This window comes from Pteropus alecto, unplaced genomic scaffold, assembly GCF_000325575.1.
Source record: "Pteropus alecto unplaced genomic scaffold, ASM32557v1 scaffold166, whole genome shotgun sequence".
Taxonomy (NCBI): Eukaryota; Metazoa; Chordata; class Mammalia; order Chiroptera; family Pteropodidae; genus Pteropus; species Pteropus alecto.
The window spans coordinates 2,474,935-2,483,004 of NW_006439757.1; positions in this window are offsets into that span (position 1 = coordinate 2,474,935).

Consider the following 8,070-nt stretch of genomic DNA (forward strand, 5'->3'; position numbering starts at 1 on the left):
CCACCATATTAAAGATCCTTGCAGGGAGTGGTGTCTAAGCCCAAGCACAGTGGACCACAATATGCTAACGAGAAGGACCTCGTTAGCATATGTTGAGCTATATCAGTTCATTCAATGGTATTAATTATTTATTGAAAGTCTAACTGACCTACTCAGGTTTTTCAATACTTATTAATTCACTTATTCCTCCTCACAACCTTCTTATGATACTGAGAGTGAAGTACAGCACACAATGATGAAATAATGAACATAAGGTCACATTAGTTGAGTTAGGAGTCATACCCAGGCAGTATAACTCCCAAGTCTGTGCTCTTGATCACTCTCCTGCATCACCTGACCTCACCAAAGGAACGCCCATCACACTTTCCCTCTCTGCAACCCGATGACACTCTCCTTTGCATTATTTCTTTCTCCAGAGTTGGACACTGATGCTTCTGAAGTATAAAGGTATCACGTGTGGTACATGTGGGTGTCAGGTTTTGCCTTGATGTAGCACTGATATGTTTGAAGTGATCCAAATTTTAATAGCGTAAATATCACGGGCTTAGTTTGAGATTGGTTTGAGCAGGATAGTGGAACTTAAGGTTTTCAAGTCTGGTCAAATATTTTTATAATTTTTAATTATTAAGATTTGTATCTCGATTCTTATCTGAAGTTTGGTTATCTGTTTTTTTTTGTAAATAAATTGTTTATTTACAAAATGAATTTCATATGCTACAAAATAGCATACTATTCACAACTGCTCTCTCTACAAATAAGTGTCCCTCTCTTGCATTATTTCTTTTGCAGAGTTGGACGTTGATGCTTATAAAGATTAATGGAATATGTGGTACCTGTGGTTTTGGGGCTTTGCCCTAGCACTGATATGCTTAAATGATTCAACTTTAAATAATGTGAATCAATGTTGGCCACCACTTTATTTTCTTGAAGGACTTTATGTTATTCTTTTGTCACATACTGTCCTGAATTGTTATGGAAGACGAGTTTACATTCTGCAGAAATATTTGTCCAGTAAAGCAAATGAAAGAAATCTAGGGAGAATTCTGTATTACGTGAAATTCACAAGCAGACTTCTCTTTTTGAATATAATTGCAGTAATTAGAAAAATATGATTAATAACAATTCTCAAATAATTTTCATTCTCCTCATGAAGCCTACATTCCACCTGGTTATATGTACAAGGAAAAAAAATGGGTCAAATTTATGTTAACAGTTATCAACTTACAAAGGAAATAGTAACCTAGAGAAGGTTCTGTCACTTAAAATTAATCTTTGCTTGAAATAACACATTTAGAAATTGTTCTTAAACAAACACTCATAGACACAACAGTTTAGGGGTTACCAGAGGGAAAGTGGAGGGAAGGTAGTAAGGACAAAGTGGGTCAAATATATGGTGACAGAAAGAAATTTAACTTTGGGTGGTGAACACACAATGCAATATATATATGATGTATTATTAAACTGTACACTGGAAACCTGCAAAATTTTATTAGCCAATGTCACTCTAATAAATTTAAAAAACAAGAAGCCACAGGCCAGGATAGAGGGATGTTTGGGGCATTCGTGTGGTGCTGACAATGTTCACTGTTTTGTCTGTGTTCGGGCATGATAATGGAGGGGCCTTGACCAATATTGATGTTCTGGGAAACAGTTCATGTTCAGCAGAACACCAAGGCCTAGCCGTGAGTGTCTGCACATCTCCTAGCAACACCAAGGCCAGCTGGTAGCATTCTCAGATCCCAGATATCAGGCACTGCTTTTCTCTTTCTCACTAGTAATGGGGCAGTCAATATCATGTGCCCATGGATATGAAAGAAAAACACCATCACTGAGTGGCGTTCCTGCCATAAATGCAAAATCTGAGTCTAATCATGAGGAAACATAAAACACAAATTGATGGAGATGCTAAATGTGGGCCTGCATTTCTCAAAAAATATGAAAGAAGGTGACTGAGGAATTGTTTTAGATTAAAGGTGACAATCCAGACATAATAGCTGACTGTATGCATGATTAGGAATTTTCTTTTGCTGTAATTCACATTACTGGGATAATTGACAAAATCTAAATAAATCTGTAGATTAGATAATTATGGCAGTGTTAATTATCTGGTGTTAATAATTATGCTGTGATATGCAAGAGAATGTCTTTACTTTTAGGTAATATATTGAAGAACTTAGGAGTAAAGGGTCATATCTGCAATTTATTTTCAAACAATTCAGAAAAAATGTGTGTGTGTGTATGTGTGTGTGTGTGTGTGTACAGAGAGAGAAAGATAGAAGGATAGATAGAAAAGATAAAACAAGATTTGGAAAATCTGAGTGAGGAATATATGAGACTTCTTTATACAATTTTACAAGTGTTCTAGAAGCTGTAATTATGTCAAAATTAAAAGTTAAAAAAATGCCTTTTCTCATTTACAAAGTGCTTTTCTTTTCTGAGTAAACATATCCTTGGTGAATGCAGCCTTGATGTTTCACTCACTGCATTCTTGAGTAAAATATCTACATTCATATGTACATCTAAATCACCTACCTTAATTTTTTATAGCTATCATAAGGCTGACTTGTGGAGTTTCCTTTAGCAATTTGGTAAAATTTGTTATAATTCATCTTTCTTTTCTTAACTCTGTAGATATGAATTGCCAGGAACATATGCATTAAACTTCCTTTTGAAAAATTCTCTTGGTGGTAGAGGCACTGCCTCACTGAGAAGTGATCCACAGGTAAGCATCTAAACATTGAATGTTTTCTTTTTTGAGTCTGTTTCCCATGTGCTGTTGACATCGGCCTGTATCAACAACATTCCATAAAACAACACATACACTAATATTACAGCGCTCTTAATTCAGAATGAGGAAGAAAATAGGAATGAAGTCTTTTTGGATAACTTCCTAGTGAACCATGGTTATCTTCATTTTAATGAGTGTAGCTTAGAAGCAGTCCCCAACTTTTTTGGCACCAGAGACCGGTGCTCCTATGAGAATCTAATGCCTGATGATTTGAGGTGGAGCTGAGGCAGTGATGCTAGCACTGGGGAGCAGCTGCAAATACAGATGAAGCTATGCTTACCGGCATGCAGCCTACCTCCTGCTGTGCGGCCCGGTTCGTAACAGGCCACGACCAGTACCAATCCACGGCCCAGGGGTTGGGGACCCATTTTTAGAGGATTTGAAGATCATATAGCAAGAGAGAAAACTTAGTATCTTGACATTTAAGAAAATAGTTCATATATGACAATCTTGAAGCTAAAGAGTATTTGGCATCCTAACTGGCATGCAGCCCACCTCCTGCTGTGCGGCCCGGTTCCTAACAGGCCACGACCAGTACCAATCCACGGCCCAGGGGTTGGGGACCCCTTTTTAGAGGATTTGAAGATCATATAGCAAGAGAGAAAACTTAGTATCTTGACATTTAAGAAAATAGTTCATATATGACAATCTTGAAGCTAAAGAGTATTTGGCATCCTATAGGTTAAGGACAGCTATTATTTGAAGAAAAGAAAGTTATCACCTTACTATCATGGGCCAGTGCCAGATGAAGCCAGATACTATGGAATTGGGTTGAAATATGCCTAGGTCATTCTAAGAAGGAACTAAAATCATTAACTTTAGTTCAGTTTAGTGTATCACTTAGCTTTAAATATTGCCTATTATTTAATCTGTTCTTTGAATCATCTGAAGCTCATGCAGTCCTTCTAAACTATATAGTAGTCATTAGATAAAGGAAAGAATTGTAAAGTTGATGAAAACAACTCATATCATCAGTTATGCTTCTTGTCTAAGCCAATAAGCTATAGGTATCATTAAAAGACTTATAGGCATATGGTGAATCACTAGCTGAAAAAAGACATTTCACTTCCTTTATATGTTTAATTTACTTTGATGTTTATCTGTTTATTTTGCTCTATATGTGATTATTATTTTCCTTTAAAAATTTTTTTTCTCTATCACTTTCTTACCACGAGTTCATTCCCATGTAAGCATTTGAAGGTTTCTGATTCAGGAACTGTCTGTCCTTTGCACATATTGACTTTTTCCATTTTGTTCTTCACAGAGAATTCATCTACAATAATATATTTTACTTGTAACTGTGTTCCCTTACTATGTATTTTTGAAATTTGTTGTCATTATATTACATAAAATCTTATTTACCTAAAAGATTGAAATAGAAATCACTTTTTAAAAATGGGTGACATGAAAATAACTATAGTAGAATTCTTTTAACACTCAGTACTGGTCTGTCTATTCAAAAGGGCAAAGCAGTTGGACAAATGGTACTGGACTTCTAGACCAAAGATGCTCCTTACTTAAAGTCATTGTGGGTGACTAAAAGATCTTTGGTTTTGAGAAACTTAGTACAAATGCTAAGTTGAACAGGAGGTAAAGGAATATAGAAAATATGCATTATAAGTAAACACCAACTTGGTGAATTGAATACCAGCATTAATAATGTGGTCACTGGAAGGTAGAAGAGAATAGGTGATTTTTAACAAATACAAAACAGTAGACACCAAAGATAGATATGAAACAGACAAGAGGACTGGTAGATATATCCTGTAAGCACATGATGAAGATGTTCTTTTTTTCTGTTAATCATATACTTTAAAAACTTGATAAATGTAATATGTTTAATAACATATTCATTTTTAGAGTCTCTCAGATACCAAAATCCAAGATGGGCTAATCTTGTTATTTGTTTCAAGAGTATCCTCTTGCTCTTCTTTTAAAATATTATTTAAATATCATATTACCTATTTTAAACAATCTATGCATAAGTGTACAGATCAAGTTCAGGTTCAAAGAAGCAGTCTATCAATTACTTAGATAATTTTAACACATTTGTAGTATTCTTACACTGAATTTGGAAGAATAGTAAATATTTAAATATTTTATCCTTCTTCGTAAGGAAAAGTTTGAAAAGTTAATGATACATTGACTGAATGCTTTGAACTCAAATTACGTTCAAGATCTGCTATAAAACTATTATCACATTTTAGACCAGGGGATAGCATTTAACCGCTTTTTTTGAAATTAACTTTACTGGAATAACATTGGTTAATACAATTATATAATTTTCAGGTGTACATTATAATTTGACATTTTTATATTCTATTGTGTGTTTACCACCCAAAGTCCAGTTTCCTTCAATTACCATATATTTGATCCCCTAAATCCATTTCACCCTCCTCCTCCCCTCTTATATTTGACCCCCTTTACCCCATCTACCTCCCCCTTCACCCTCCCCCTCCCCTCCTATATTTGACCCCCTTTACCCCATCTACCTCCCCCCTCCTCCCTCACCCGCTACCCTCTGGTAACCACTAGTCCATTGTCCATGTCCATGAGTCTCTGGTTGCTTCCATGTCCTGGCCACTGTAAGTAATGCTGCTATGAACATCGGTGTGCAAATATCTTTACGGATATGAGTTTTCAAGTCTTTGGGGTAAATACCCAGTAGAGGGATTCTTGGATCATATGGTAGATCAATTCTTAGTTTTTTGAGGAACCTTCGTACTGTTTTCCATAGTGGCTGTACCAATTTGAAGTCCCACCAGCAGTGGCATTTAACCACTTTTAATTAACTACAAATATTTTCTGTTTCATGGTAAATAGTATGGTAATGATTTTACAGTGATTTGATATAATAAAAATGTGATTAAGAATTTTAATGAATTACTCTGATGAACCTGATTTTCCTTAGTGTCTATCATTAATATGATGCCCTTATCAGCACCCCCACAGCTCTAATTTAATACTAGAGATTGACATCACTGAGAGCCTATTGTTACTTAAAAAATGAGGGAAGATATCATGCTCCTGGGAACATGCATGTAAAATTTACTGTAAATAAATGCTCTGGATAGGAATGGAATTAAAAACTTTCATTTTCATTAAGATTTGTAACATAAGCAAATGACCGACTGTCACTCTGTCAATTTATTGTACATCAATATATGTGCATGAATTTCTTGAGGCATCTGTGCGAACATGGCCAAATGGTTGGGTTTGGTAGTTTTCTCTTTTAGAGTCTATAGCACAAATGAAAGCGAGTGGATAAAAGCAGTACAGTCTTTTTGACTTCCACTTCTAAATGTTTCTGGAGCTACCCTTCAGATCTGCTTCTTCCTTTTCTGTCTCAGAGGAACAAAAGTTCCTTACTCAACCCCAGTTCTAACTCCCCAAACTGTGTTTTTTGTTTTTTTTAGGAGCAAAGGTTACCTTTTTTAAAAACAAAATTATTTTATTTTATTTTTTATGGTGACATTGGTTAACAAAATCTAATGTTTCAGCTGTACACTTTAACAATAAGTCATATATATATTACACTGTGTATTCACCTCCTATAGTTAGATTTCTTTCTGTTACCACATATTTGACCCCTTTACCCATCTACTTCCCCCCTCCCCCCATCTCCTACCCTCTGGTAACCACTAGTCTATTGTCCATGTCCATGAGTCTCTGTTTGTTTGTCCTGTTCATTTGTTGCTTTTAGGTTTATATTCCACACATAAGTGGTATCATGTGATTTTCAACTTTTTCTGTCTGGTTTATTTCGCTTAGCGTGATTATCTCGAGGTCCATCCATGTTGTTGCAAATGGCGGTATTTCATCTCTTCTTATGGCTGAGTAATATTGCATTGTATGTATGTACCACAGCTTCTTTATCCAATCATCTATCGTAGGACACTTCAGTTGCTTCCATGTCCTAAGCTACCTGTGGTTTTGACGGCATTGCTTTCCGGCTCTTCTGGGACTGACTTCTATCAGCTATCCTATTTTTGTTTGCTGTGTATTTTTCCTCTCCCCTGATTTCTCTCCCTTTTATGTACATATATTCTCATGTTCTTCCCATATAAAACAAATAAAAAGCAAATAAAACAAGAAACTTTCATTTGATCCTCTCTCCTTTCCTCTACCTCAAAACTTTTTGAAAGAATTGTCTCCATTTTGTCTATCTCTTCCCTTGGCCCAGCTCTTACTCTCTCAACTTCAGCAGTATGGTTCTGTGAAACTTCCTTATTGCCTCGTCCAGTGGTCCCTTCACCCTCTTGCTAGCTCTTCTGTGTTTGACACTACTGAACACGCCTTCCTATTCATTCTTTCTTCAGCCTCTCATTCCTTCTCAAACACCTTGGCGACTTCTGAGTCCGGCCTTCCTTTTATGCTGCCTTCTAATCCCATCTCTGTGCTGTCCTTGGGGTAGTTTCATCCACTCTCAAGGTTTGAACTACCACCCAGACATTTCTGCTCCCACATCTCTACCTCTTGGCTACACTCCTCTCCAGAGCTCTTGTTTCATCTATCTGTCTGCCTACTTAATATCCCCACTTGAAAAGCCATAGACTCCTGAAACTCAGCATATCCAAACTTGAACTCATTTTCTTCCTCCCATAAACCTATTCCTACTCCTGCCTTCTTCCTCTCAGGGTTTCACTGGCTGTCTAGTTGCTCCTCTAGCAAGGAACTTCAGAGTCATCCCTGGTCCCACTTTATTCCTCTTACCCCTTTTACCACTACATCCAAGTCACCAATCTTGTCAGTTTGTCTCCACAAATATCTTTCAACCCTTTTCCATGCCTCTTCATCGCATTTTCTATTGCCTTAGTCTAGCTCTTTTTCATCTCTTCCCTAGACTAAGTTGCCTTCTCATTGGTCTCTGCTTCCGGATTCTCTCCCTTCTCCCTCCTATCCATTCTCCACCCTGCCTCCAGAGCTACCTTGGAGCATATCATTCCACTTCTCGAAAGCTTCTTGTGACTCTCTACTGCCTACAGAATAAAGCCGGAGCTCCCAGCAAGGCACAGTAGGCCTTCACAGGTTGGGACTCCAACCTCAACTCCTAGCATACACTTTATATTCTAGTCAAGCTGGACTATTTATATGTTCTTTGCAAAGTATAAATCGGGCCCTTTTCAACAAAAGTAGCAACAAATGCAACAGGAAAGAGAGTTTAAACTTTGTCATCTGACATTTGACTTGGCAGTGAGGCATGCTGGATGACTGTCTGTAGGCACTGTTAGACTGAATTCCAGAAAGTTAAGGAGGCAAGGAGACCATGAGAGACATCAGCA